Genomic DNA, 25813 nt, shown 5'->3' with positions numbered 1-25813 from the left:
AACCGCTGCCGCCTCTTTGGTGAGCTACGAGCGTCCTGCATTTCCCATAACATCAGCTCATGAAGCTTGTTCCTCCAGTACCAATAAGAGGGGCCTTTATCCATGATCCAATGGTTGAGAATACATTTTTTCCCCAAAATGCAAGCTTTGCTAAGAAAAATCTTTTCCTCTAGGGAACCTCTATTCCAAACCCTCACTGAACTGAATAAAACCCGCTCAAAGGACAGGTCCACCTGATATCCAAGGACCCAACTTAGGAACCGGGAGAGAGCCGACCAGAACCCCTGTATCACCCTGCACTGCCACACACCGTGAAGAAACGATGCATTGTCCACTGCACACTTGGGGCATTCACTGGTTTCCACCACACCCGCATACCACGCCTGTTTAGCTGAAAAATATGCCCTATGGATAGTTCTAAAGTGGCATTCCTGTAACTCAGAACTATGCACCACCCTTACGCCTCCCTGAAGCGCGGCTAGTATAATCCCCTCTATTATTCTACTTCCCGCCTCCTGGCTCCATTTCTCAGCTAATGGTTTAACATCTCTTTTAGGTTGTTTCCCTATCAGCACCTTGTGAAACCAGGACACTGATATTTGTCCTGCTGCATCCCCGGCCAGGAGCTCCCTGATACTCATCCCAAACTCTGGTAGTAGGTCTGCGGCAGGAAGGCTATATATATAATGTGATAATTGGTAGTAAGCTAGTTTCGCTAATATTCCTCCAGCACAGAGCCTCTCAAATTCTAAATAAGTCATGACTTTCCCATCTCTCTGTAGGAAATACTCTAAAAGTATCACTCCCTTCTTCTCCAGGTCTCGAAAGACCTTATTTTCCCTTCCAGGCAAAAAATCCCCATTACCCATAATGGGCAGCATCTGCTCCGGATTATGCCCTAAAAGTCCCGTTACCTCTCTCCACAAATATCGCAAAGGTTGCAAAAGGCAGCTACGTTTTACCCCTTGCGGGAGATTACTAGATTTTGTGTGCAAGAGGTAATTAAGGTGCCAGGGGCTAAAGTACAGGCGCTCCAATTGTGTATCAGTGTATGTAGCCTTCTTTTATATGACACGAGTTCTATCCCCTTTATCATTTTGGTCGGTGTTCTTTGAACTTTTTCTTTTTTTTTTTTTCATATTTTTATTAAGGTTTTTCAAGTATAACATAAAACCTTTTCTAATTCCACTGTACCTTGAGATACAGCAACCAGAACTGAGTGTAGTACTCAAGGTGAGGTCGCACCATGGAGTGATACAGAGGCATTATAATGTTCTTGGTCTTATTTACCATCCCTTTCCTAATAAGTCCTAGCATCTTGTTTGCTTTTTTGGCTGGTGCCACACACTGGGCAGGAGATTTCAGCATATGGTCTAAAATGACTATTTATTTATTTATTTATTAGGATTTATTTACTGCCTTTTTGAAGGAATTCACTCAAGGCGGTGTACAGTAAGAATAGATCAAACATGGTCTAAAATGACATTTATTTATTAGGATTTATTTACTGCCTTTTTGAAGGAATTCACTCAAGGCGGTGTACAGTAAGAATAGATCAAACATGAGCAGTAGGCAATTAGAGCAGTAAAAATATTCGAACAATAATACAAAGTATGGCATGGTATACTACTTGCAATGACAACACAATATGTACTAGAACATTATAATTGGTAGTGAAGGGTAAGGCAAAGTTGTAACATATAGATGAGTAATAAAGTAGGAAGAATTAGAAAGTAAGGTGATTGATTTGAAGAAAGTTGCACATGAGGTCAGATAGATTGTTAAATATTATCTCAGCTAGGGTAGGAGTGGATAAACATGTCCCACTGCAGTATGTGCAGCCCGAGTCAATCCTTGTGTGTGTGTGAGACCAACAAATTAGTTACTTCTTCCATTAAAGGCTTGGTTGAAGAGCCAAGCTTTCACCTGCTTCCTGAAGTAGAGGTAGTCTTGTGTTAAGCGGAGCCTTTCAGGCAATGCATTCCAGAGTGTGGGGGCTACTCCGGAGAAGGCTCACTTGCGGGGTATCACATCGTGTAATGTCTTTTGGAGAGGGTGTAGTTAATGAAAGTCCTTGGTGGTGTGTGGCGGATCATCCTATTCTTCAGATACTCGGGACCATTTCCTTTCAGGGCCTTGAAGATCAGACATAGAGTTCTAAATTTAGCCCTGCATTGTACTGGTAGCCAATGACGTTTTTGCAAAAATGGTGTGATGTGGTCATGTCGCTTGCAACCTTCTATGAGTCTTGCTGGTGCAGGCCCTTTGTAGTCAGACCATTGTATAGTGCATTGCAGTAATCCAGTCTTGATGTTACCATGGCATGCACAACTGGGATAAGATTTACCTTCTCGATGTAAGGAGAGAGGCAGCGTAGCTGTCACAAATAGTAGAAGCAACTTTGAAGGTTGCTTGGATTTGGGGAATCAGAGTAAGGGTTGAATCTAACTGTATTCCAAGGTTCCTGATTTATGATTTGAGGGGGATCTTTTTCTTGGGTGCTGACTCCCAAGGTGGACCCTAGCATCAGGTAACTATGGTTCGGATTCTTTCCGATGTGCATCACTTTCCATTTGTCCACATTAAATTTTATCTGCAATTTATATTTATTTATTAGGATTTATTTACCGCCTTTTTGAAGGAATTCACTCAAGGCGGTGTACAGTAACAATATGCCCAGTCTTCCAATTTTCTAAGGTCTTCCTGAATTTTTCACAGTCCGTATGTGTTTTTAACAACTGAATAGGTTTGTGTCATCTGCAAATATAATCACCTCACTCGTTCCAATTTCCAGATCATTTATAAATGTTAAATGGCTCAGCACATATGCCTGAGGCATGCCACTATTCACCCGCCTCCATTGAGAAAAATGGCCATTTAACCCTACTCTGTTTTCTGTCCAATAACAATTTCTAATCCACAACAGAACATTGCCTCCTATCCTGCGACTCTTTAATTTTCTCAGTATTCTCTCTTGAGGAACTTTGTCAAAAGCTTTCTGAAAATCTAGATGCACTACATCAACCAGCTCACCTTTATCCACGTTTATTCACGCCTTCAAAGAAATGAAGCAAATTGGTGAGGCAAAACCTTCCTTGGCTGAACACATGCTGACTCCTATTACACCATGTTTGTCTATGAGTTCTGTAATTTTATTGTTTATAATAGTTTCCACTATTTTGCCCGGCACTGACATCAGGCTTACTGGTCTATAATTTCACGGATCATCCCTGGAAACCTTTAAAAAATTGGCGTCACATTGGCCACCCTCCAATCTTAAGGTACTACGAAATGACAGATAATTTGGATCTGTTCTAATAAATAAAGGCAAAGTGTGCCAAAAAGAGGTCACAGAAAAAGAAAAGAAAGTGTTAAATATTCTCAAAAAAACTAACCCTTTTAAATGTAGGCAGATGAAGCAACAATTGATCCTGTAAACAAGAAGGAAGTTTAAACAGAACAGTCAGTAGATTTATCACAAATTCAGAAGACCATAAAAAAGTTTGAAATGAGTCCTTCAACCATGGCCATGTATTGGGTAGAGGGATATAGGTCCCCCTGCTTTTGTATGTGTGTTTTACCTTTTTAATGCAGGTCTGTTGGAGAGAAGTGTTATAGACAAAATCATTCGTGTTCCTTTTTTCACCAATATTTTTTCCTTTTTAAATCTGCATGTTGCATATCAGAGACAAATCTGTGCTCCTAGTCAGTAGGGCCGGCACTTGAAAGCAATGGTTGAAAGAGGAGGCGGATAAGAATCTGAAAGTGTAGGGGTGGTTCAGTGGGGGAAGGAAAAGGCTGAATGCTGAGGATAGTAACAAGCGAAGAATCCCAACGAGGATAAGCTTTATGTCTATCTACTTAACAATAAGAGTATGAAACTGGATAAATCAATTACATCCTTTGAAAGCATTCCACTTTAAGTGTCTGTTAAAATCTTTTGGACCCCCCAGAGTGAACGTGAAGTGTTCTCCAGAGTGCGTTTTATTAATCTTGCTCAACACTAAGTGTAGCAATGATGTCATAAGCTAAAAAAAGAATCTCTGTGCTAGAAATAAAGGTTCACATGAATTGTGGAGTTAACCACACATAGCAACTTGGGGGGGGAAGGCAAGTTTCAATTATTTTAGAGACGTCCTCTAGAGGTAATTAATGGAGGGGTGCTCTGAGTACATTTTTGGTGGTTCAGTGTGTGGTCACCAATTTTTTGCTGGCAATCATTTCAACTATCTTCTGTCCTTGATGCACATTAACACACGCTAAACCATAGAAGCCAGCTTTGTAGGTGCTTTGCACCCTCAGTATTGAGCAAACTCCCATATTGTATCCAGTGATGGGTAATTTGTATTGTCTTTTGGCATCCCTGATTATTTTGAAATGTGGGCACTATCATCATTGTAGTATTCCAACACCCTCTATTCCATGCATTTGCCTACTCCTTCCTCTCTCGCACTCTGTCTAGTGCAACCCCCCTTCCTCCATGAACCTCTGTGGCATCCATTCAGAAGAACAGTGTTGGAGATCTGGCACTGTTTGTTTGGCTGTCAGTGAGTGTGAACTGTGCTTTTCAATGCCCTCATTTTTGAAGAGGACAGCACAAGAATCCAAGCACTATGTAGTAGGGCCTTGTTTTGGGGTTTTCTGAATTACCCCCAATTTTGTGGCCATGCTTGTTTCACACGTGTTTTTAATGTGTGTGTTAGAAATGTATATAATGGTTGAAAATTGAGTGTGTATGTATTCATTTGTAGGTGTACACATGCACAATCGAGTTTGCATGCTTTTTTTTTTTTTTTAAACGCCCAACTCAACTGAATGTGGTGTTAACGAAAGCATATCTATACAAAGCAATAGAAGTAACAGTGATTAGGTGGAGAGATGGACAGTGGTAAGGCCCAGATGGCAGAAGTTATACTCAGCCAGTTGGAAAGGCTCCGTGGAATCACACAGAGCTATAATTGAATTTCTCAATTCAAGTTTGCCTCAGTTTGCTGGTAGCCTAACGTCAGTAGGTGGAAATGGTTTGGCAACTTATTGAAATGAGTTCATGTTGGCAACCACACTTTTGCCAACTTAATCATAATCATAGGCTACTAGCCTGCTCTCTAGGTATTTATAATAAAACTAGTAAAAAAGGCCCGTTTCTTAACGCAATGAAATGGGCGCTAGCAATGTAGTGAGTTCCTGACATTAGTTTCCACGGTTGTGTTCTGAATATAATTGTTGTTTACATGTGTAAGATTTCTTTATATACAATATTTTTTGTGTAAACTCTGTTACAATGTGGTAAAAGTTTTCCTTGTTCAGGCCCTTCAATCAGTTTAACAATCACATCAGAAGAGCTCCTTACTCGTGAGAATGCAACATACAGTTGCCCATGTGAGAGACTGAGAGTGACAGTGTGTTTTACAGACAGTGTAAGAGATAGATACACGGAGTGATTGAGTGTGTGTGTGATGTATGTGTGTGAGTGACAAAGTGATTAAACGTTTGTCTTCCCTTCCGTTCTGTGCACTTGCCTCCACTGATGTTCGTACCTCCCTGTATATGATTGTTTGTTAGAGATTCAATCCACTCCACTTCCCTCTTCCAAGTTCCGTTCTGTCTGATTTGGTTGTTTGTTTGGCAACTATGCAGCATTCCGTTTCCTCAACGTGAGGGCGGGGACAGTGAGAGCCAATGAAACGCTGAACTACAGACTTACAAACCCTACAGTGCCACAGAGTCAGCTTCAGATTGTTGGAGGTGCTTTTTATTATATAGGATGTTGAGACCTTACTTTGCAAAGTTAGGCATAAATCAAAAGTCAAGGATTCATGGATCCCTTCAGTTAAGTTAGAAAAGTCTAATCCAGCTACATACATGCAAAGATGTCTTGTTTGCCAATTTGATGGTCATCTACCAAAGACTGAAAACTTTTTACCTTCATCTGTTAGAACCTGAAACAAATAGCAGAGACCTTTATCTGCCCAATTCTGAAAAGCTTTAGTGGAGCTTCCGGGTAGAAAATTCAGATTACCCCTTATAGGTAGTAGTGGCGAATCGAAGAGGAATGTTTGAGTTGAGTACATAGCCATTGCCAGGTTAAACGAACAGCTTTAATGTGAGGTGTTGCATATTGCCATGTAAGTTATAACTAAAATGTATTTAAATTCCAACCGTGTCTCCACTTCAGTGACTAAAAGATACAAGGTTTTTCTATACTAATCATTAAGAAGCCCTATTATAGAGTTTGAGATTTAAAAGACCCAACCCTCTTTGGGAATAGCTGTGGGGAAGATTGATAGAGCCTAGCATGCTTCCCTTGCTATAGATATCTGCGTAAGATCCTGTCTAACTTTTTCTCATTTTTATCTAAAAATAGGGAGCATTTGGAAAATGTAAAGCCACTTTGGTACTATACTCAAATTCTATAAATGGATCTGTCCTATCTAGGAAATAAGATGTTCGTCATATTTGTAATTGTATATGGATATCTCAAAGCAGAGGCTTAAATGTTCATCCAGATCATGGGAATACACACTTTTACGGAGCTGGTGGATCCATTAGCCTATTACAGAGGAGGAGGTGGTGGTCATGGAGGAAATCTCCTTCCCACCTATCCTTTACTGTCCACCGCATATGTATCATTAAAGATTGTTAGATTTAACATTAATTTGTTTGGTTTAATCACTGGACTTAACATTGACAAGGCCTCATTTTATAAAAAACCCTTTCCCATGGATTAAATATGACCTTCCCGGAGGGGTAAAAAAGGTTAAGAAGTAACTCTCACTGTGTTTACGATTAGTATACTTAAAGGGAAATTCAGAACAATCCAGGAACTTAAAACTTGAAGTAAAAATGATCAGAGACTATATCTTTTTTTTTTTTCCTCCTGTTGTCAACTGGGAAGCAAGTTCTCAAGTCCAAAAAACTAACAAGCAACAAATTAAAGGCCATTTACTAAGGCGCATTAGCGTTTTTAACGCACCTACAATTAGTGCGCGTGCTAACCGTGTAGGTGCCTATAGGGGTATCGTAGGCGTGTACATGGTTAATGCGTGTTAAAAATGCTAACGCGCCAATAACTCAGAAAAGCTATTAATTTTTTTTTGTAATACTACATTTGTTAACCATAATGTTATGGAAAGACACTTGTAAAAGAGCCCTGAGACGGACAAGCAATATGGGATAAAGCAGAGCAAATTTGGTTTAGTCTTTAACTGAAACTCGCATGCATGGGAATTTGTTGGAATTGCTGTAGCTACCTCTGTAATTCTCATTTTAATGTTAAAAACACATGCAAGTTAGAACTGCTAATTTTAATCTTAGGACCCTGAGAACTGACCTCAGTCCCAGTAGTTTAGTTGGCAATAAAAATATCACGTTACATATTGAAAAAATGTATAATTTAGAAAAAAATGTAATTTAGAAAAAACATACTGTGTAGTGTTTTGTTTGTGAAATGGTACCTTTTCTATCTCCTATATATTTAAGTTTTTGTGTTTTTTAAAGTCTTTACAGTGATGAAGACAAAGAATGGTGGTAATTATCTCTAAGAATGGGTTAATATGTGAATCATTTCACGTGTATGTTAAGAAAATCATTGGCAAAACTTTTCACTTGGCCTTAGAGTTCTAGTAGGGATTAGCCAAAAACACTTAACGTTTTAAAATTTTGTGTGAGCTGAATCCTTCCCCAGCTGTACTTCAGTGAACAGAAGGTACAAATAGTTCTGAAGGTTGAACTCCTGGCTTATTCTGCAAATAATGTTTACCATTTCTTCCTCTCCAAAGAAGGCTCGTCTTTAGCTGGCAGCTTAGCAGTGGCAATGAAATTTTTGAGCTTGTGTTAGTTTAATGTCTAGGGTCAAATTTCTATGCAGTGGTTATAAGATGTAACCAGATAAGGCTATGTTTATATCATGGCATGGAATAGATTTGTTGGGTATAAATATATCCATAAGTGTGCACACATATTCTGATGGCAGGTTTTCCTGGCTGGATTGAAATTCAGAGATGTGCCTTGCCAGTTCTATGGTAGTTCAGGGCACTTTGTAAACAGTTTACTAACAGGATAGTTCACTACCACAAACATGTGAAAAAAGGTATATTTTTAAATTTAACTTGTATTTTTATATTGTAAGGGGGAGGTATAATGGAGAAAAGTGGTGATTCAGAGCTGAGGGCGATCTTACTGTTCATATTTATGGAGAGCCTCTTTCTGCCATATATCCTCTTGGGTTGGGAGTGGGGGGGGGACACACCTTTGGTAAGTTAAATTTGATGGTAGGGGTTTGGAGGGGATGGAAGGCACATTCTGGGTTTCCAGCTGTGGTGATTTTTGGGGAGTAGGGTTGCTGACTTTTCCCGTTTTCAAGTATAGGTGGGTTGGATAGCAATTGAGTTGCCTTACGGATGGAAGAAAAGGGGAGAGAACAGAGGGAAGGAAGGAAATAGAGATCAGCAAGGATTATCAGGCAACACTGTTCTCTCTCTATTTCCTTCCTTCCCTCTGTTCTCTCCCCTCCTCATCTTTTCAGGATGATTGGGCCACTGTGAGCTATCCGTACTCATACAGACTGGCAGCAGGAGATACCTTTAAACTGACATTATCTCCTCCTGTCTTGGGGGTCAAATCTCGTGATAAGATGCAAGATTTGGATGTCAGGTTAAATGTCTTCTGCTACCAGCCAGTAGGAATGCATGATGGGAGGGGAACCAAGCATGTGTAATCTCATGGTGGCCTGTTCATTTGGGGAGAATGAGGGGAGTGGAAAACTGAGGGATGGAAGGAGCTAGATGAAAGAGCTCTGGAAAGAGAAGACAGCATGAGAAATAGGAATAGCATTTGGAATGAGGGAAGAGCATTAGGATGGAAGAAGAACCTCTGTAGAGGGAAGGAGTGAGAAGGGATAATATCTTATGAGAGAGGGATTAAAAAGTTTGTTTTGAAGGAGGACTGAGAGAAAGGTAAAGAGCATACAGAGAAAAGAAGAAGCAAAAGTAGGAAAGGAGCAAGTGCAAAGAGGAATGGGATGTCTGTAGAGAGGAAAGGTGCAAGTGGGAATGTTTTGAATGATTATTTAATATTGTCTAAAATATTAGACAAGATGCTATTTAAAACTGCTTACCCTCCCCCCCCCCCTTACAAATCTGCATTAGCGGCTGCTGGTGCATTAATGCTGACACAGCCCATTCAAAGTGAATGGGTTGTGTCAGCATTACTGCACGGTTTTGTAAAAAAAAAAAAAGGGGGAGTTACTTTGGACAGAGGTTTTACAATATCAAACTTCAAAAATATTGCCTTTCTAAGAATACTTCATGAATCACTTATTTAAATAAAGCATATACTCAAACAAATCTAATCCTGCTCTGAAGTCTTCAAATCCTTTCAGATTTTATTACCCTTCCATTGAGACTTGACTACACACAGGGTTCTATGTACTAAGCAACATTTCTATAGGCTAAAAGTGGGAGAAAACTTGTAGTTTGGAGCTTTAAATTATGTCATGTAGATTCCATAAATGGTTGTTTTTTTCACAAGGCAAAGGACGAAAAGGGAGAAGAGTGTCTGGAGGGAGGGAGCAAGAAGAGAGAAATAGTGCCAGAAGTGAGTAAGTATAAATGGAAAAAGGCCCTTAGAGATGAAGGAAGAGTGGTGATATGGTTTGAAGGATCTGGCAAAGCTAGTAGGGATTGAGAGTATGTGTAAAGAAACAGGACTGGAAGCTAGTGTGAGACACTGGAAATGAGACTGGAGAGGAAGTGGGGGGCAACAGGAAGCTGGGTAGAGAAGAAAGGGGGTTAAATGATAGAAGGATCTGGGGCAAGTGAGGGAATGAGAATCAGAGGAAGGTAGATGACTGGGAGGGAAGGACTACAGAGAGTAATTTTGGGGTGGGGGAGAATAGGTACACAAGTACATAAGTGTTGACATACTGGGACAGACCAAAGGTCTATCAAGCCCAGCATCTTGATTCCAGTAGTGGCCAATCTAGGTCACACATACTACTACTACTACTACTATTTAGCATTTCTATAGCACTACAAGGCGTACGCAGCACTGCACAAACATAGAAGAAAGACAGTCCCTGCTCAAAGAGCTTAATACCTGGCAAGTTCCCAAAAAAGTACAAAACATTTTATGCTGCTCATCCCAGAAATAAGCAGTGGATGCTCCCCAAGTCCATTTTAATAATGGTCTATGGACTTTTCCTTTAGGAAGCCGTCCAAACCTTTTTAAAACCCTGCTAAGCAAACCAGCTTTACTATATTTTCTGGCAACGAATTCCAGAATTGAATTACACGTTGAGTGAAGAAACATTTTCTCTGATTCGTTTTAAATTTACTGCTTTGTAGCTTCATTACGTGCCCCCTAGTCCTAGTATTTGGGAAAGAGTAAACACGCCTACCTGTTCCATTCCACTCATTATTTAACAGACCTCTATCATATCTCCCTTCAGCACCTTTATTCACAAATAGCAGGTGAAAGCAGGGTTTCCCCTGAGTTTATATCTCTCCCCAAGTGGCATACCAAGGGCAGGGCGGTGGAGGCGGTCTGCCCCGGGTGTAAGCATAAAGGGGGGTGCTCTGCTCCCGCCTTGTTTTTTATTCATGCTGCTGGCACCGCAGTCCCAAGTTTCCACCTGCTCACCCTCAGCTCCCCCGACAGCTCCCCCTCTCCCCGCCACACTGCCCCCTGCAATGCACCTCAATAACATCTGAATCAGCAGCACAGCGCCCCACGTCCACTTGCGAAAGAAGCAGTTCGCCTCGGGCCTTCCCTCACTGTGTCCCGCCCTCACAGAAATAGGAAATTACATCAGAGGAGGGCAGGACACAGTGAAGGCCCGAGGCGATCTGCCTCCCCCACAGGCAGACACGAGGCATTGCATGATGGTGTCGCGCTGCCGACTCAGATGTCCCCTAAAAATGCCTTGTAGGCGGCCGGTAGTTGAGATAGGAGAAGACCGGGGATCAGTGAGAGACTTGAGGACTGAAGAGAGGGGTTTTTATATACCTCAAACTTGGGTCCTGTTCTATTTTCCCAACAGTAGATGTATGGGTGTACTGGGCCTGGTGTAATATTTACAGTGCTGTCTTTTAATAGGTAGGGTTGTTGCAGTTTTAGTCTGGGGAGTTAGTTTCTGTGATGATATGTTTGCTGTATAACTGACAAAGACAACAGCGGGGAAAATCTTTAAAACTACTGTGAGTGGCAGGCCTTTCAGCATCCTGGTGCATGCTTGTGTTGAAGGCCTGCTGCATCTCACCCTCCCCTGCTTGTTATTAGAGAGGGTATGACATGGTAGGGCCTTGTGTACGTGTGCTGGAAAGCCTGCGTGGGTGCAGAAAAAGCTGGTCCTGCCTCTTGAGTTGCTATGATGGATATAATTACATGGGGTTTCTTTACCAAAGCAGACTGACCGTCTCATAAGTACTGAGCTGGGTTTATTTAGGCGGGGCTGTTTTATATTTATTTAATGATAATGTTCTATAATGTGGACAAAAAAACCTTGGAACCTACCAAAGAAAGCTTTTTAAGGAGCACTTTCAAAACTGTGTAATGTAGAGCTTCATCCTTGATTCTTTCTATGGCTGTAAAATAAGTAGTGCAGTTTGATCAGGATATTGAAAAGTTGTCTGAAAATAAATACACTTGTTCTGTAAGCTAGATTTATGAGTTGTTTAACAAGCTGTGTAAACCTGCTAATAAAGGCTGAACCTGCTGATTTCTGCTCCAGGAGCACATGATTGATGATCCCATGCTCCTTGCAGGGTTCTTAAAGCTTGTTAGTAAACCATCCAGCCTGAAAAGAGGGTGTGTGGGGAGCTTTCAGACTGAGGTGAACCAAGTAACCAACTCCTTAAACTCTGTAGAACGATGCTGTATATCTGTAGATATAAAAACTAGTTTTCAAGACATTTACTTGTGTAGATAGCTGTTTTGCAAATTTCCTACCCTCCATATCGGTAAGAGGGTGTTCTACAATGTACATAATATACTTGCATTGAGGGAAAGCATTCCCAGGTTAGGGGTAGGGTAGATTGCTATAATAACCATTATATCAGCAACACTTCACTTGCAATATGTTCAGCAGCACTCATATGGCAAATATGGAAGACTCAGAAAATGCAGGTTTTTAAAATTTTTGACAACCCGTCAGCATCGATCTTAGGCAAAACCCTTCCTTTTTTATTTAACAATTTTTCAATTTTAAATTTTCAAAGAAAATAATCTAGTACTTAGCTTAAATCAATCTGGAAGTCGGTGCAGGATTACCCCGATGTTGGCCATCGTTTTGCAGTATATCAGCTGCTACCTCAAGGAGTACTGACTCTTATACAAGTCTAATTCTCTTGCTTGCGTTCAGTCATGCTGAGCTTTACACTGCCATCTCAGCTGATTTCTTTTTTTTTTTTTGGGGGGGGGGGGGGGGGGTTGGAGAAAACTATTTGGAACAAGTCAGATCTCAGGTGGTTGTTGGAGGAGTAACCACTTGTAACCACTCGCCTCCACCTACCCCCTCCTCTCTTCCTTCCCGTTCACATTAATTGATTTGATTTGCTTACTTTATTTTTTTTTTTTGTCTATTAGATTGTAAGCTCTTTGAGCAGGGACTGTCTTTCTTCTATGTTTGTACAGCGCTGCGTATGCCTTGTAGCGCTATAGAAATGCTAAATAGTAGTAGTAGTAGTAGGAGTAGCCTAATGGTTAGTGCAGCGGGCTTTGATCATGGCAACCTGGGTTCAATTCCCACTGCAGCTCCTTGTGATCTTGCCCCAGGTACAAAAAGCTTAGATTGTGAGCCCTCTAGGGACAGAGAAAGTACCTGCATATAATGTGTAAAGCGCTGGGTATGTCTAGTAGCACTGTAGAAATGTGGAGGAGTTGCCATGGAAACATAAGCCCTTTAACCCATTCATGCTTTATCAGACTAAACTAAATATAGTAAGAAGGTAAAAAGTCAATAGTGAATTTCACTGGTAATTCAAAACCCAAGATAAGTGACTTATAGATAGTGCACTTATCTTATTGCTGATGTTAAACAGCAATAATGGATTGATGGCAAATGGATTTTTGTTGCAGATGTGCACAGCCAAACAAAGTTTGATTCATGCTCATCTAAAATGAAAATATTGTGTTGTTGTTTTTTTTTTGGGGGGGGGGGGGGATGTTCTGTGCATATTTCTGTGCTGTTGATTTGTATAAGCATTAATTTGTAGGTATATGTGTGAACAAGCGATGTGGGTGCATTCAAACATTTTAGGTGCCCAAATGAACTGAATGTGCACTCACAAATGTACACACTTAATTTTTGTAATTTAGAGCACTCTTTGGGGAAGTTGATTATAATTTTATTTTTTGTTTTTATTTTTGTTACATTTGTACCCCACGCTTTTTCCCACTCATGGCAGGCTCAGTGCGGCTTACATGGGGCAATGGAGGGTTAAGTGACTTGCCCAGAGTCACAAGGAGCTGCCTGTGCCTGAAGTGGGAATCCAACTCAGTTCCCCAGGACCAAAGTCCACCACCCTAACCACCAGGCCACTCCTCCACTCCAATCTCACAGAGGGCTAGTCTGGATGATGTCTTTAGGTTCTGTGACCTTTTATCTGTGTGAAAATTGATGATATCCTTAAAATGATCAGTACTAGCATTTACAGTAATTAAGAGCAGCAGTATATAGTTCCACTTGCTCATTAGTAATCCCCTTGTATTAGACAGAATGTTAGGACATTAGGAAATGCCCAGAAATAATTCACCTTTATTTATTGTGAATACGCATCACAAAGCAAGCCAACATAAATCTCTTAGAAAGCCAAGTAAGAGGCTTTTAAAACCGTAACCGAATATGGGACCACTGAATATCATATGAAAAGTCAGTTCTGGCTGGATTAGAGCAGAAAAGAGATATGGGTGGAAGACAGATTCTGCTGACTCAAGTTTAGATATATCTGGAATATGCTTGAACTGTTGATTTAAAATTGAGATTGTCTTACACATCTACAGAGCATGCTTTTTCTTCACTGAGCAAAAATGGAAGCCTTGTAATTAAAGGGCTAGTGTTAAAGATTCGCCACACTGCTGTTTATAATGTTTTGAAACTCTGTTACAGTTATGTTAGTGTTAGAACCTAGTGCACAATAGGGGTGGCATCTGCAAAATTTTCATGTCACATCTTCTTGGGTTTTCATTGTTTACAAAAATACTAGGACTAGGGGGCAAGCGATGAAACTACAGTGTAGTAAATTTAAAACAAATCGGAGAAAATGTTTCTTCATCCAACGCATAATTAAACTCTGGAATTCGTTGCTAACGCATAATTAAACTCTGGAATTCATTGCTGGAGAACGTGGTGAAGGCAGTTAGCTTGGCAGAGTTTTAAAAGGGGTTAGACGGTTTCCTAAAGGACAAGGGAAAGATCCACAATTCCAGGAATAACATGTATAGGATGTTTGTACGTTTGGGAAGCTTACCAGGTGCCGCTGTCATGGACAGGATGCTAGGCTCGATGGACACTTGGTCTTTTCCCAGTGTGGCATTACTTATGTAATAGTGCACACTGTATGCACATAGTTCACACTTTTCATAAAGAATGCACACTATTTGCACATAATCCCTGGGATTCTATATATGGCGCCTTAATTTCTGCATGGAAATCAGTGTATTCTATAATAATGTGTGTAACTTAATTGTTTATTGGCTATTCAGCGTAGTTAATTAGATGTTAAACAAGTAGCAATTGGCGTTAAAATTTACACACACAACTCGCTAATCATATTCTGTAGCATGGTACACGTAAAGTCACATCGTTGAAAAGGGGACGGGGCAAGAGCGTTTCTAAAATCTGTGCATCATAGAATACACCCGCTCTGTGCCTAATTTAGGCATTGTGATTTATGCTAAGTAAAACATGGTTTAAATGACCACAACTAAATTTGGTCCCTTGGAGAGGCACTCAACATTATTCTATACATAAAAGTACATAAGTATTGCCATACTGGGACAGATCAGAGGTCCATCAAGCTCAGAATCCTGTTTTCAACGGTGGCCAATCCAGGATACAAACACCTGGCAAGATCCCAAAATAGTACAATACATTTTATGCTGCTACTTATAGAAATAAACTGTGGATTTTCCCGATGCCCATTTTAATAAGGGTTTATGGACTTTTCTTTTAGGAAGCTATCCAAACCTTTTTTTTAAACCCCGCTAAGCGAACTGCTTTTACTACATTCTCTGGCAATGAATTCCAGAGTTTAATTACATATTGAGTGAAGAAATATTTTCTCCAATTCGTTTTAAATTTACTACTTTGTAGCTTCATTGCGATCCCCCTAGTCCCAGTATTTTTGGAAAGAGTAAACAAGCGATTCACTTTTCCTGTTCCACTCAACTGTCCCTGCTGCCTTTAAACATGCTGTGGTCACACCTCTCCTTAAGAAGCCTTCACTCGACCCTACTTGTCCCTCTAATTACCGACCCATCTCCCTCCTTCCTTTTCTCTCCAAATTACTTGAGCGTGCTGTTCACCGCCGCTGCCTTGATTTTCTCTCCACACATGCTATTCTTGACCCACTACAATCTGGTTTTCGCCCTCTCCACTCAACCGAAACTGCGCTTACTAAAGTCTCCAATGACCTATTACTGGCTAAATCCAGAGGTCAATATTCCATCCTCATTCTTCTTGATCTTTCCGCTGCTTTTGACACTGTCGATCACACCCTTCACTGGCTCCCTATCAGTTTTCGCATCCTGTTCAAACTTCTTCTACTAACCTATAAATGTACTCACTCTGCTGCTCCCCAGTATCTCTCCACACTCGTCCTTCCCTACACCCCTTCCCGTGCACTCCGCTCCATGGATAATCCTTCTTATCTGTTCCCTTCTCCACTACTGCCAACTCCAGACTTCGCACCTTCTGTCTCGCTGCACCCTACGCCTGGAATAAACTTCCTGAGCCCCTACGTCTTGCCCCATCTTTGGCCACCTTTAAATCTAGACTGAAAGCCCACCTCTTTAACATTGCTTTTGACTCGTAACCACTTGTAACCACTCGCCTCCACCTACCCTCCTCTCCTCCTTCCCTTTCACATTAATTGATTTGATTTGCTTACTTTATTTATTTTTTTTCTATTAGATTGTAAGCTCTTTGAGCAGGGACTGTCTTTCTTCTATGTTTGTGCAGCGCTGCATATGCCTTGTAGCGCTATAGAAATGCTAAATAGTAGTAGTAGTAGTAATTTTATTAGACCTCTGTCATATCTCCCCTCAACTGTTTTTTCTCCAAGCTAAAGAGCCCTAGCTGCTTTAGCCTTTTCTCATAGGGAACTCGTCACATCCCCTTTATCATTTTCATCGTCCTTCTCTGCACCTTTTCTAAATCCACTATATCTTTTTTTGAGATGTGGTGACGCACGGAAATTTTAAGCCTATTCTATACAATGTAGGCGTACTTTACAGAATATGCTTAGGCGTATTTATTTTGCTCAGAATTTTAAGGTGCCATATATAGAATCTAGCCCATTGTGCATTCTTTCTTGATATTTTGTGTGTCCACACTATGGGGGGAATTCAGTAAATGTCTGTATGCAGATACCAAAAGTCTAAAACACAAAATGGAAAAATGCATAGCACTGAATGGAAAGATAGACATAATTTTTTATTTTACAGACCTGTTAGAAGAAGGAAAACCAATGAGATCTTGAATCCAGGTGCAAAGGTGACCTGAGAACCAGGGAAGCACAATTCAAAAGCCATTGATATTCAATGAGATCTTGACCAAGTCACTTAACACTCCATTGTCTCAGATGCAAGGAATATATGAGTTGCCCTGAGCTGAAAAGCTGAGTCAAATTGTTTTAAGATGTTACTTTTTCTTTGATTTTTTTTTTAAAGTTAGGACTTAAATTTGCATCAGTTTTGTTTTATAGCTTTTCCTGTGGCAGTATTCCTTTCTTCCAGTCTTTAGCTTATGGTTTTAAGCATAAATGCAGAAGTGCATTATCTCCTCTTGATTTTCAATGGTCTGCTTAATTGTTAATGGTGCATATGCTATAGTAGGTCCATGAATAAGCTCACCATGGCCTATATCTGCAGTAGAGAAGTTGGTCATCTGCAGTGTCTGCACTGTCACTAGAACCAGCACTTGTGCACTTTTTCTACTGGGCAATGTGCGGTCAGAACAAATGCTGCTTTTTCTTTCGAGATGTGGTGGTTGCCTTACTTTGCTGTTAAGTGTTGCTGAGAACCATTTGTTCTCCCCTTCAGTGATGCAGGGGAATTCACTGGCTTTACTGCAAAAGTTTAACATGCATTCTCTGTCCCACCACCTATACTGCATCTCATGTACTCCCAGCAGGTCTGATGTACTGCGGCAGCCCTCCTCCCCCCATCTTCCATTGGCAGCAGCAATAAGACATATTTTCTGCTGCTGCAGGACCAGTCTCATGATGAGAGCTACAGTGTCTCGCAGCTTTATCGTGAGACTGGGCCTGCGACAGCAGAAGATGACATGTCAGAATATCTTTGCCAGCTGTGGGTGATGCGGCATGGGTAATGCCTTGAGGAATCAGCAGGTGAGAACTCATAGGAAGTGAGAGAGGATGGTGCCTTTAGTGAGTTGAGAAGTGAGTGAATGGATGAGTGAGTGGGTAGATCAGTGATCCCAAACCTGTTCTGGGGGAACACCAGCCAGTCAAATTTTCAGGATATCCACAGTGAATATGCATGAGATTGATTTGCATACACTGCCTTGGTATGCAAATCTATCTCATGACTACTTATTGTTGATATCCTGAAAACCTGACTGGCTAGGGTTCCCCCAGGACAGGTTTGGGATCACTGGAGTAGATGGATGGATAGAGGAGAGATTGGGAGGAAAAAGCATTGAGTGAGTGGGGTGAGAATGGGGGGAAAAGCATCAAGGGGGGGGGGCAGTAAGGCTGGCACAATACAAGTGTGGCAGTCATAGCAGGAGGGTGCTGGTATTTTAGGGTGCCAAAAGCTGTCATGAGTTACCACTCTTCCTTCTGTTGCACCTGTCCTGTCTACACTGCACAGGTTGGCTTGTGAAACTGTGTTGATGTGGAAGTCCAGCGCAAGGCCGTGAGTCTTCGCTGCAGTTCTTTTGTACACTACATGGCAGTAGAGGTAGGGATGTGATGGTTGCTGTGCTTGTGGTTGCAGAAACGGCTTCATCTGAGGGGAGGGGGCAGAAGAGACAGCTTCAGCAGCTCGGGGGAGAGGGTTCCAGAAACCCTGATTCTACCCTATGAAAAACCATCAGGAGGGTGGGTGAATGAGTTTGTGGGGAGGGGTAAGAATGAGGGAACAACACTGCATGAGTATGTAGTCTAGAAGGGTATGGGGTGGAATTAGGAGGCAGAAGTGGGTGAGGCGGGGGGGGGGGGGGGAACTCTCAGTGTGTCCTGCCCTCGCGGAATGGAAATTACATCCGAGGAAGGCGGGATGCACTGAGAGGGAAGGGAAGCAAAGAGGAGGCAAGCCTGCCTGCCTGCCAGCTGTTTTTACTGCCGGTTCGCCACAACTTCGGGTAAATTAAAGATTTCAAGGGGAGCTGAGGGAGGGCGGGGGGAAGCACGGGTGCACGAATGGAAGGGAGCGGGCAGGTGAGCTGGACCTCACATAAAAGGTGCCGATACAACAAAAGCACTGTTTCTCTGTATGCTCTTTGATTTAACTAAAGAGAAGTGCTCACACGACGGGCGGGGAAATCAGTCCGCGCATTCGTAGTGCGCGCTGCACGCGTGTCAGAAAACTCTGGCAAAACTTTTTAAATATTTTGCTTGCAAAATGCCGATTCCTGGGCCGACGCGGACATCGACCCACATGTGAGAACAATCAGCCTGCTGTCCTCGGAGAATACCTGCTGCAAGTAAGTATCTTCGCTTTCCTGCAGCAGGCATTTTCATCTCCTTGCAATTCTGATGAGTCTCTTCTGCAATCCTCAAGAGGTAAAGCAGACTGGAAACAGGTTACATATCCAATTACCACAAGAGCATGAAACTGAAACATCCCTCTAGTATAATAGATTTTTAATAATCCTGGCTTGATTAGAAATGTTTCGCCCTCACCTCTGTACTTACTGCTGGCAGTGCAAGAGAAGGGAAAGATCAAACCCCCTGCTGTTCCAGTAGTAGGCAAACCTCAGGCAAGCACTGGACAACAGCTTGTGCTACTGTGGTGATGGGTAGAATGATTAGGAAATCAGTCTGGTACAGATTGTTCTATAATAGAGGAAAAACAGTCTGTGTCCAAGAACTGGCAAAAACCGTTCCAAAGAATTTTGTATTAGAAGAAAACAGCTGGATACAGATTTTTCTGCAGAATTTGACCTGTAGTCTTGGCCAACCCCTCCCCCCCCCCAACACACACACATTCTCACGCACTTGATTGATTTACCCGATACACCATTAATCATTAACAAATATTAATATTGTAATTCTAAATATATCATCTATGTCAATAAACATAATAAAATTCAGTACTTAGGAAAAACTACAACTTCCCCCTTTAAAACATAAATATTTCAATCACAACACAAAATAAAAATCAGTTAGTCATCAAACTTAAAATATAATCCAGTGATATCTGTCAGTCCATCCCAAAAATCTGAATAAATAGCCAGTCCTTAAGACATTTACAAAAGATTTAGGTCTACAGAATCCTGAGTGGTATGGAGTGGGTGGCGGTGAATCAATTTTTTTTAACTCATTTAAAAAGTACACAGACCAGGGGACACTCAATGAAATTACATGGAAATACTTTTAAAACAAATATGAGGAAATATTTTTTTCACTCAAAGGATAGTTAAGCTCTGGAACTCGTTGCTGGTGGATGTGATAATGGCAATTAGTGTGTATGCATTTAAAGAAAGGTATAGACAAGTTCCTGGAGGAAAAGTCCATAGTCTGTTATTGAGATGGACATGGGGCAAGCCACTGCTTGCCCTAGAATTGGTAGCATGGAATGGTGCTAATGGGTTTCTGCCAGGTACTTGTGACCTGGATTAGCCACTGCTGGAAGCAGGATAGTAAAGAACCAAAGATCTGTGGATTGAGATGGACATAGGGGAAGCCACTGCTTGCCCTGGGATTGGTAGCATAGAAGGTTGCTACTAAGTGGGTTTCTGCCAGGTACTTGTGATCTGGATTGGCCACTGCTGGAAGCAGGATAGTAAAGAACCAAAGATCTGTGGACTGTGCTAGCTGTGAAACCAATCTCCAATGCTGTTTAAACACCTCACTACACCTCTGCTGTTCAACAAAGCCTTCCTACAAGACCAGGTAACTTTTAGCTTTGGGTAGAGAAAAGGTGGGGGGATGGTCAGGAGGCTAATACAAATACTGTAAGGAAATAAAAGTATGTAGGAAAGCAACAGATAAGTATCTAATTTCTACCAAGACCGTTGATAATCAAATATCAGATAGTTAATAGTATTTAAAATGCAATCACAGGTTCAGGATAAGTGCAAAGTGATGCATATAGGAGAAGAAAAGGAATATTTGGGTTTCATTCACACCTTTATCCACTTGTAACTCAAGGCAAGTTATATTCAGATACAGTAGGTATTTTTCCTGTCCTTGGAGGACTTACAATCTAAAGGGGTCTTGTAATAAAGCTTATTTTATCTGCAGCAGGGCCCATAGGAATAAAATGGGCCCTGCTGTAGATGGCTCCAGCTAAGCTTTAGTAAAAGACCCCTAAACCTTTGCCTGTGGCATTGGAGGATTAATTGACTTGCCTGAGATCATGGAAGAATAATCCAAACTACAGGTACATGGGGCTTGGTTCCATGTTAGGCATCACTACCCAGGGGGGGAAATTCTTGGGATCATAGTGGACAATATGTGGAAATTCTTGTCTCAAGTGTGCAGTAGTGTTCAACGTAAATAGAATATTAAGTAAAGTCTCCATGTTATTGTCCATTTCCTTCCTGTCATAACACATTGGTTCAGATCAATAGTGTGACCACACCTTGAGTGTTGTGTGCAGTTCTGATCACCCCATCTCAAAAAAGAAGTGGTACAGAGAACTGTGATCAGAATGGTAAAGGGGATGGAATGGCTCCTTTGTGAAGACAGGCTAATCAGGTTAGGGCTTTTTGAGGTGGAGCCTCCTGCAGTGTCATGGGATCTCAACGTCGTCCTCACCCAGCTGATGAAACCTCCTTTTGAGCCACTGAATTCCTGCCATCTGAAGTACTTGACCTGGAAGGTCATTTTCTTGGTGGCAGTTACTTCAGCTCGTAGAGTCAGTGAGCTGCAAGCCCTGGTAGCTCATGCTCCTTATACCAAATTTCATCATAACAGAGTAGTGCTCTGTACTCACCCTAAGTTCCTGCCAAAGGTGGTGTCTGAGTTCCATCTTAACCAGTCAATTGTCTTGCCAACATTCTTTCCCAGACCGCATACCCGCCCTGCTGAACGTCAGTTGCACACATTGGACTGCAAGCGAGCGTTGGCCTTCTATTTGGAGCGGACACAGCCCCACAGACGTCTGCCCAATTGTTTGTTTCTTTCGACCCCAATAGGAAAGGGGTCGCTGTCGGGAAACGCACCATCTCCAATTGGCTAGCAGATTGCATTTCCTTCACTTATGCCCAGGCTGGGCTGGCTCTTGAGGGTCATGTCACGGCTCATAGTGTTAGAGCCATGGCAGCGTCGGTGGCTCACTTGAAGTCAGCCACTATTGAAGAGATTTGCAAAGCTGCGACGTGGTCATCTGTCCACACATTCACATCTCATTACTGCCTCCAGCAGGATACCCGACGCGACAGTCGGTTCGGGCAGTCGGTGCTGCAGAATCTGTTTGGGGTTTGAATCCAACTCCACCCTCCAGGACCCGAATTTATTCTGGTCAGGCTGCACTCTCAGTTAGTTGTTCTTCGTAGGTCAATTTCTGTTATGCCCTCGCCGTTGCGAGGTTCAATTGGCCTGGGTTCTTGTTTTGAGTGAGCCTGAGAGCTAGGGATACCTCAGTCGTGAGAACAAGCAGCCTGCTTGTCCTCGGAGAAAGCGAATGATACATACCTGTAGCAGGTGTTCTCCGAGGACAGCAGGCTGATTGTTCTCACCTACCCTCCCTCTTCCCCTTTGGAGTTGCGTTTTTCCTCGTTCTTTTGCTTGTCATTCAACTGAGCGGGAACGGTCGCGCACGGGCGGGAAGACGGCCGCGCATGCGCGGTGGGCGTGCCCTGCATGCGGGACTGCCCGCAAAGTTTTTGTTCCGGTTGGTGGGGGCTGCCGTGGACGTCAACCCAGTCGTGAGAACAATTAGCCTGCTGTCCTCGGAGAACACCTGCTACAGGTATGTATCATTCGCTTTCAGCAAAGCCTTCAACACGGTTCTGCACAGGTGACTCATAAATAAACTGAGTACCCTTGGTATGAGACCTAGAGTAACTGACTGGGTTAAAAATTGGTTGAACAGAAGAAGACAGAGGGTAGTGGTAAATGGAGCTTGCGCTGAAGATAGGGATGTTGTTAGTGGAGTGCTGCAGGGATCAGTCCTAGGGTTGGCTCGTTTTAACATCTTTATGTTGGTTCGTTTTAACATCTTTATGATTGATATTGCGGAAGGGCTGTCTGGTAAGGTTTGTCTCTCTGCAAATGATACCAAACTCTGCAACAGGGTGGACAACCCAGAAGGTGTGGATGACATGAGGAAGGACCTAGAAAAACTTGAGGACTAGTCCAATATTTGACATCTGAGATTTAATGCTAAAAAATGCATGGCCATGCACTTGGGTCACAAGACTCCAAGGGAACGGTACAATATAGGGGGTGAAGTGCTTCTGTGTACAAAGGAAGAGCGGGACTTGGTGGTGATTGGAAACTTTAAGGTCATCAGATACAAACAGGTGGAAAAAGCTACAGTCATAGCCAGAAGGATGCTTGAGTGAATAAGAAGAGCGATGACTCTCAGGAACAAAGAAGTGATAGTATTTCTATAAATCTCTGGTGAGGCCCCCATTTAGAGTACTGTGTGCAGTTCTGGAGACCGCACTTATGGAAAGATACAAGCAGGATGGAGTCTGTCCAGAGGGTGGCTACAAAGCTGGTAAACTGTCTTGGACATAAAAAAATATAGGGACAGACTCAGGAACCTCAACTTCCTTAGCATCCCTCCGGACCGGCCCAGGATTGGACTGATGGGTTGTGCTCGCCTACCAGCAGGTGGAGACTGAGAAAAAATCTCTGACTCTAGAGAGCCAATAAGAGCCCTGGTCATGTGACCCTAGCCTCAGTATTTTCTCAGTCTCCCAGCAGGTAGGAAGCGAGCCCATTAGTCTCTCTTTATAGGATTTATATCTATGTAGATTGGTATTCTGGTTTTTTCTCTCTCATTTATTTCTGTGCCTGGGGAAGTTTATTAGAGGCTTTTTGGTGCTTTTCTCTGCTGTTGTCAGCCTCTGGGGTGTCACACTCGGATGTTTCAGGGTCCCTCCCCCATTCCTCCCCATCTCCCTAATGTTCTCTCAAAATTATTAAAGGAAGGGAAGGGCCACCCTTTCTGAGGAAAGGTGTTTTGCCTTTGGGAGAGGCAGCCAGGTTGTAAAAAAAAAAAATCGAGAGAACTTGCCCCACTGACTGAATGAGCAGACAGGTCCGTTTGATTGCAGGGGAATGCCTTGTTGGCTGTGATTCAGCTGTGTAAGGAAAAAAAAAAAAAGGAAACCTGAAAAGTAAAGCTGCAGCATTGTGTTACAGCCCTCTTTCAGAGTAGTGCTGTTTTTTGGATTTAGCAGTGCCGTTTGTAGTTTTATATCGGGGAATTCGTTATTTATTTATTTAGCAATTCCTCGCCGGGAACTTGCGCGAACCGCGTCGGCGCGTGCACGGTTTTTTCCCTCCGAAATGTCGGAGAAGTTGAAGAGGTGCGCTGTATGTCAGCGTCGAGGCGTTAATGCCTCAGGCGCTTGTAAATACTGCACGGTGATTGATGTTTCTTCTGCCCCTCTCCCTCCGTCGACTACGGGGTCCGTTTTGGCGGTTGGCCCTTCTTCTCCCGCGACGGTGTTAGCGTCGACGGTGGAGGCCTCAGATTCGGGGGGTAGCGCTGGAGTTTTGGCGCGAACGGCGGCCATTTTGAGCCCAGCTCCGGTTGTTACTGCAGGGGGTCCGTCTGCTTTGCGCAGCTCTGCGACCTTAGCTGATACGGAATCGGGAGTTATATTACAGGCTGCCAGCTCTCAGGCAGGGGGGTTTCCTCCTGAGTTTGTTCTACAGATGTATCAGGCGTTTTTAATGCAGAGGGGCAATTCTGGTACAGCAGTGTCACAAGAGCCTGTCACTACTACCCTCCCTCCCAAGAGACCTAGGGTTTGGGACATGCAATTGGAATCTCTTTCAAATCAGGATCATGATATGCCCCTTTTAGAGGAGGAAGAGGAATTAGTGGACAATTCTTGGGAAGATTCTTCTTTAGATCCAGACGCTGTACCTTTGGCTCAGGGGGAGGATCCTGCGGTGGCTAGAGTGTTCCATAGAGAGGATTTGCAGGATCTCATTTCTATGGTATCCTCTACTTTGCATTTTGAGGATCCCCTTCCTGACTCAGGGGTCCGAAAGGTGGATATTTTGGTTAAGGGCTCCAGAGCCTCCACAAAAACTTTCCCTATGCATCAAGATATTTGGGAGGTTATTAAACCTCAATGGGAAGTCCCGGATGCGGCCTTTCGCCCCTCTAAATCGATGCAGTTTCTTTATCCTCTGCCAGAGGCTGATAGAGCCTTACTTAAGCTTCCGGTGGTAGATGCTGTGGTCTCGGCTGTTACCAAGCGCAACACGGTTCCAGTGGATGGCGGAATCGCGTTGCGCGATGCTCAGGACAGGAGACTTGACACTCTTCTTAAGAATAGTTTTCATGTTTCTTCTCTGGCGGTTCAAGCGGCTATTTGTGGTTCTCTGGTGGCCAGAGCTTGTTTTCGTTGGGCGGAAAGAGTTTTGGACCGCTCTTCCGATGAATTAGGAGCCATTGATGTGGAAGTGGCTAAGATTGAGACGGGCTCTGCGTTTTTAGCTGATGCTCTGTATGATCTGTTGATGGCTTCTTCTAAGTCCTTGGCCTTGGGGGTCGTTGCCCGTCGCTCTCTTTGGTTGAAAGGTTGGTCGGCGGATGGGGCATCCAAGTCTAAATTAAGTAAATTCCCCTTTAGAGGCTCCTTTTTATTTGGTGAAGAGTTGGATAAGTTGGTTCAGTCCCTGGGGGATTCTAAGGTCCCGCGTCTTCCGGAGGATAGACCTCGGCAGTCTAGTCGCGGGGCTTTCTTTGGTCGTGGTCGCATGCGTTCTTTCCGTAGATTTCAATCTGATAGGGGTCCTCAGACTCAGAAACTTCGGTTTTTCAACAGGACTCAGTCCTTTCGCGGTTTCCGCAGAGGAGGTAGATTCTCAGCTGCGAGTTTTCGCTCCCCTTCGCGGGCTTCCTAATGAAGGTGCAAAGGGCTCTCCTCTGATTCCCGTAGGAGCTCGGCTGGCTCAGTTCTATCAGAGGTGGGCCCAAATTACTTCGGATCAGTGGGTCTTGGAAGTTATTCGAGACGGTTATGCCTTAGAATTCGCAAGGCCCATTTCAGACGCCTTTCTGGAGTCTCCCTGTCGCTCTCGTCTCAAGGCGGAGGCGATTCGGGAGACTCTACAGAGGCTCTTGGACCTTCAGGCCATTTGCCCTGTCCCGCCGGCGGAGCGCAAGCGGGGTCGTTATTCCATTTATTTCGTGGTCCCAAAGAAAGAAGATTCCTTTCGTCCTATTCTAGACCTCAAAGCTGTCAACCGGGCGCTCAAGGTTACAGGTTTTC

The 25813-nt window shown here is 42.9% G+C and overlaps 1 protein-coding gene and 1 long non-coding RNA gene across 7 annotated transcripts in view; both read left to right on the top strand.

Moving 5' to 3' along the window:
• The window catches only part of MTSS1 (MTSS I-BAR domain containing 1), a 402627-nt gene that overhangs the window by 200567 nt on the left and 176247 nt on the right, over positions 1–25813 (top strand). The gene's annotated exons all lie outside the window — the stretch shown is intronic.
• On the top strand, positions 4314–9235 carry LOC115480381. Its single transcript, XR_003943816.1, has 3 exons — positions 4314–4323; positions 6067–6083; positions 9147–9235. It is a non-coding gene; the product is annotated as an uncharacterized LOC115480381 (long non-coding RNA).

This window comes from Microcaecilia unicolor, chromosome 1 (assembly GCF_901765095.1).
Source record: "Microcaecilia unicolor chromosome 1, aMicUni1.1, whole genome shotgun sequence".
Taxonomy (NCBI): domain Eukaryota; kingdom Metazoa; phylum Chordata; class Amphibia; order Gymnophiona; family Siphonopidae; genus Microcaecilia; species Microcaecilia unicolor.
Note: the sequence above shows the minus strand (reverse complement) of the source record. Positions and strands in the feature narration are given on the sequence as shown.